Source organism: Alosa pseudoharengus, unplaced genomic scaffold, assembly GCF_046254945.1.
Source record: "Alosa pseudoharengus isolate Yale_2024_CS ecotype anadromous, Long Island Sound unplaced genomic scaffold, YU_APseudo_1.1 YU_APseudo_1.1_scf_2, whole genome shotgun sequence".
Taxonomy (NCBI): Eukaryota; Metazoa; Chordata; class Actinopteri; order Clupeiformes; family Clupeidae; genus Alosa; species Alosa pseudoharengus.
In genome coordinates this window covers 8,986,198-8,992,197 of record NW_027468663.1, presented here as the reverse complement: position 1 = coordinate 8,992,197, position 6,000 = coordinate 8,986,198, and the positions used below count along the sequence as shown (strand labels likewise).

Below are 6,000 nucleotides of genomic sequence, written 5' to 3'. Positions count from 1 at the left end.
ATATATTAATTTGCACGATAGCACTAATAACACCTTTATATGATCTATAAAATACCAATATTTCAGTTAGTAATAACTCCAACAAACCTTGTATGCTTTCAAGTTCATGTTAATACTCGTGTATGTGACAGTGATGAAAATACAGTATCTGCTTGCCATAACCATTACACGTTGCAAAATTAACAAAGTCCTTGCAATAACTTAGTAGCTATGATCTTAGATCTCATTCACAGTGCATACACCATAGAATTGAGTGAACGATATGTGTGATGTAATGAGTCATATAGCGACATTTTATAGTATCTCAGAAAACAATGTGCAAGCCTTTGAGAAATATTAGCAAGCCTGTAAAAATGTACAATATATTGTTACAATGTTCATTACCTCACCAATAAATCAATCAATCAGAAAACACACTCCAATCCTTCCAATCATGAGGCGAGCCATTAAAAAGGCAAGAATCTCAAAAGGCACCAAAGTTCAATTTCAAAAACTGGCAGAAATCCAACATATTCTTCAGGAGAGTGTGCTAAGTAAAGGTCAACAGCAGTAGAGGCTGCTGTTTTCCCCCTCTTCAACTTCTGTTCCTCTGCATATATCCACTTTGACTTAGACTGGAACCTTACTTGATCTACAGGACGTTCACATATTTTCAATAGCAGTGGTAGCCTCACCAATGACAGCAGGGGTTTTACATCTGTTGGAAGCAAAATGCAAACACAAACCTCAGAATAAGATTTTTTTCAACCACACAAATAAATAGCCTCAGACAGATTGTGTAAAATACCTTGTCTAATACATGTATGTAACTATATCAATCTGCTCCCCTGGCATAGATCAGCGTTGAGTCATTACAAGTTCCATGGACCGGCTGACTCTCCCAAACTTCTCCTTACTCCTTTTCACCGTATCTTCATGAACGAAAGCTGCCTGCTCCACTATGTGTTTGAGAGACAAATGCCATGCAATAGAATAATATAATTAAACAAATTGACACAACAATGAAATAGCACAAATATAATCTTAACCAATATATAAATTGCTATTGGACAAAAAAAAATTCTAAAAGTTGTCTGTATTATTATAATTTGCATAATTGATTATGCAATACTTTTCTATATGTATTTAACATCAATAAGAAAAATACCATTACAAAAAAACCACCAACTTAACTTACGTAGCCATTAGATCCTTTAGGAAAGGTAAGCTTACTTCCAAGTGGCCATGTTCTGCCTTGGTGGGTATCTGTGAGAAGGATTAACGTTAGATTTACGTTAGACCATTATCAAGCTCTGAGTAACTTTATAACATTATAGAATGGTTCTGAGTTGCTCCCTCTAGCTTCTAACTAGATAAGCAATGACAACCAGGATGTTCTGGTGAACATAGGCAACTCAACTAATTCATTTTCACCTAAACAAAATGACATGTACCAGGCTTCTTTCACCTGCACTACCGTTGATATTAAACCAGCCTTTCAGGGATGTTAGCAAGTATGTATGGCTAACAGTGCTAGGATATGCTCATATATCTATGGGCTAAGCTAGTTAGGATAATGATTGCTAGTGAAAGTTGGCTTCCACAAAAACTTAACATTGACATGGGAAATAGTAGATAAAACACACACACAAATCATTTCCTTACCATTTATCACGATAGTCATGCATTATTGAAGGAGTTTGAACTCCATTTAAAAATATCTGAATTCATAGCTAACCTAGGCTAAGTTGCTAGCGAATGCTAATGTTAGCCTTTAAGCCAACAATCTGACTCCATTACTGTAACAGTAGACTATTTACAATGTACAAACCGAATTTCGATAAATTGCAACTACACCTTACCTCTGAATAGCTTTGCCTCCTCTTCCACAAAGATTATTCCATCCTGCACATGTGTTTTCTCACACCAAGCTCCTCACTGAAAGTTGCATGCCAAGTTTTGTGTACTTTCGTTCATGGGGGGCCTTACAATAAAACAATTTATGTGTACATTTAGTGACGTACACCAACAAGGATTCCCGGGACACTGAAAGACCGGGGTACACAAAACTTGGTGGGCATGTACCCCCACATGGATAGCATGGAACCGTCATTTTTCGTTTTGATCTGTAGCCCCCCCGCTGGACTGGATCCCCCGAAAGGAGGGTAGGCCAGACACAGTTCTCTGTGAATATCTTGAGAACTGTAGGGCCTAGGATGACCATTTTTTTCCGTATATTTGCCTCCAGGGGTCATGTTAACCCATTTCATGTGCGTACATGTGCACAAACAGATACACACACACAGTAATCATACGTATGACACATACTCACACAGTAGACATGTACGCTTCCATGCACAGACACATACGCAGGCACACACACAAGCACGCACACACACACACACACTCACTCACACACACACCCACACACATAACATAAACATAACACAAACAATCAAGAATTTCTCAGAATTATGAACAGGCAAGATGGAGGTGGGGTTGTATAAAATTAATTTTACATGTGAAATCTAGAGCCCGACCGATTTATCGGCGAGCCGATATTATCGGCTGATATTAGGCATTTTCCAAACTATCGGTATCGGCATTTATAATGGCCGATAAATGACTATTTTAAAAATAAAATAAAAACGGACGAAACACCCTTCAACCATGTCATGAGTGTTGGCGTTGTATAGTTTGTCCACCAGAGGGCACTCTACACCGTCCCTGCTGGCAACACTCGTTTATAACGCGCCACACATCCTGCAACCTGCTGATCCAGCCAGAGTCGGGCAGAGAGAACCAGTTATCCGCGAGTGAGATCATCAGTTAAGTGTGTTCATGGTGATTTGGTATAACAATTGTGAAAACAATGTCCAGTTTTGCTGCTGTTAAATAAGCCGAGTGAAGCGGAATTAGCTAGTAATTAAGTTACGTTGTTACAGTGTAGTTGACTGTCTGTCCTTTTAACTTTTGACAATGTGACTGAATATGACTGTATTTCTTTAATAGCGTGACAGTTATAGCAGTGAGACGTATCATCTCTCCCCTGCCTGTTATTTTGAAAGCGTATGTTTTACAATTTGCAGTATGACGTTATCCATTGCTAAATTATGGCTCATCATAGACTAGCTAACCACAAAGCTAGCTAATGCCATGAATATCAGTGGAAGACCGCTAACGTAAACATTAATGAGCTTGGAAACCACAACGAACTTATTCTGCCTAATAAAGTAATGATTACTGTATTTATAACTAGTATATCTGTAGTTACAGTCCCTGCATTGTAAAATGTAAGTTAGACGTGCGAGGAGTGAACATTTAGACATAGAGAAAAAGTATCAAACGTAGCTTGTGCATAAAAGTTAGCTTTTCTTTTAAACCTGTGTGAAATCCAGTGACGCCAAGTGTGCGTTTTAGACTGTCGTTCAGCCGCAGCATTAACAAGTTACATAATGGATTTAGATCACTAAATAGTAGGTTTTAGAAGGCAGGCAGCAACTGATGATTGAAAATGGTTTGATGTAGCTTGATGGAAATAATTTTAAAAGTGCAGGTAAAGGGATAAGCAAGCTGACATTGTAATTATAAGGTAGCTTATAAGGCAATAGGGACTAATTATTACACACGCAAACATTTAGGAGTGACCTTTATCTTGTTTAATGATAATACAAACTAGAATTGCGGTTCCGAGGAACTGCAAGAGTGGGTTTGATCTGGGGCACGGAACTCGGCCTCATCCAAGGATTCCAACGGTACCTCATTTATGAAAATCGGGCACACGGATCAAAAGTTATCTGCATTAACGCAACATCCAATAAGCTAAAACGCATAAATATAGTGGTTGCTATGCTGGTTGCTAGGGCAATCATGCTGGTTGCTATGGTGGTCACTAGGTTAGAAGGCCAGGCCTCCTGAGAGGCCTGAAGGGTCAGTTCTGAGGTTGTTGGCTGCTGGAACCATAGACTGTATATATAGAACTGGACAGTGTGCCGTCTGTTAAGAGTGATGCGAGCGCTAGTCCAGAGCCCCCTGGTGGCTGGTTGCAGTACAATGTGTAACTCCGCCCATCCCCATGTATTTCAATGGCCAAGTAGCCAACTTTCCGTGTCACTTTTCTCACCTAAAACTATTTTTGTATCTACAACTTTTTATTCGAAAAAATAGTTTTCAAGATGCTTCAATACACACAATTTTTCTTTTCTCGCTGAAATTATTTTTTTTAATGTTATATTAACAAATCTAAAAAGGGCGTGTTTACACCTATGATTGACAGCTGCCTGGCTGCAGACACGACGCTTTGTCCATTATGTTTTAACGTCTAGGCTGCAGACACTACCACGTCATCGCTCACTTATTTTAACGACACCTGATTTCGACACATAATCTAACCTAAATAAGTGTTGCTGTCATTATCATTAGGCTATATCTTATCACAGTCTGACTAAATACAAAATTGATAGTCATACATTGTGTAGTTGTTTGTAAGAGACATCGTTGTTAGTTGTGACAGATTCTTTGTGAAAAAAGATATGTGCTGTTCTTTCGTAGATGCTAAGTATATTAGCTCATAGCATGCTACATCATGCTAGCATTAGCCAGTTGATAGGTAAAGTAAAAGGGCTCTGCTATATTGAAGGGACGTTAGCCAGTCACCATCATTTACAGTCCTACTTGTTTCAAATGGTTTAACGTAACCAGTGATTCCCGCCATCATCGTTGCAACTTCATTTGAATACACTTAAGTCACTGGAGAAGGCGATGTTAAGTTTCATTAACGTTAACTCTTGCTTAGTTTTGCGAATGGCAATAAACGCCACCTAGCCTGCTAGGTCGACAACCTCGGTATGCCCATTTATGAATCAGCCTGACAAATAACGTTACTTGTGTTTTAGTGAACACATTATTGGACCATAGCTTAACGTGAGGAGGGATTCAAAGTTACAAATGCTTAGTATGCTCAGAACAGCGGTATCTGAAAATGCTGTTAAGGTATCGTTGTTACCTGCGATTGCACTGCTGGAGAAGCATTTTGCATTGGTATGATTTGATCAGGTCTTGCCAGTGATGTGTAATCCTCTCGTAGACGTACATCATTTCAAAATAATACGCCTAAATGTAAAACTGTGACAATTCATTGATAGGCTCTCTCAATATGTCTGTAATCGTATGCCTCTACCACAGGCTTGCTAGTCAGAGAGGGTGCTCCATTATAAATCAAAAATGTAATATTGCAGACTTCATGTCCGCTGTAAAAATATGAGAACATGGACCTACTACATCAGGATACTCTGTAAACATCAGGAAGCTACTTTGCTGTTCAGTGTGTGATGTGTTTAAAGTGGTACTACGTTTAAAGAAAGATTTTTATTCTTTGTTTCAAGTGCATAAGAAAATACCACATTATGATGATGGTTATGGTTACCCTTAACAAATACAAAACAATATAATACTTAAAACAGGGATCAATCAATAGCCTAATGAAATAAACAATTAAAATGAGGGGGGAAAGCAATAATAAATAATAATGCCCATTCAATCAATAATATAATAACAATAACATGGTAAGACTACATTAAGGAGAATATCAATAATAAACAATGTCAAATTAATCAACAGCCTATAATGAAAATAAAACAGTACTACTGCATACAAACCATAATGTATAAGAAGTGCTTAAAAGACCAAAAACTATCACAAGAACGAAGAGCACTGGGCAACTCATTCCACCAACATGGAACCACTGAGGAAAAGAGTCTTGAATTTGACCTAGCGTTTAAGACTGGTCGACACAACAGAAGCTCATCAGAAGACCACAGTGGGCGGTTGGGGATGTATATCTTGATCATTGAATTAAAATAACAAGGAGCAGATCCAGTCAGTGTCCTATAGGCCAAAGTGAGAGATTTAAATTTAATTCTGGCTACTGTAGGGAGCCAATGGAGAGTAACTAGGAGAGGAGTTACGATGTGTCCTCTTTGGCTGATTGAAGACCAGTCATGTTGCAACATTCTGAATGAT

General features: G+C 38.4%; 1 long non-coding RNA gene across 1 annotated transcript; it reads right to left on the bottom strand.

The window, feature by feature from the left end:
* Window positions 1-811: 811 nt before the first annotated feature.
* Window positions 812-1,928, bottom strand: LOC143135020 (uncharacterized). Its single transcript, XR_012988766.1, has 3 exons — window positions 1,842-1,928; window positions 1,178-1,245; window positions 812-938 (listed from the first exon to the last, which is right to left on the bottom strand). It is a non-coding gene; the product is annotated as an uncharacterized LOC143135020 (long non-coding RNA).
* Window positions 1,929-6,000: the final 4,072 nt, after the last annotated feature.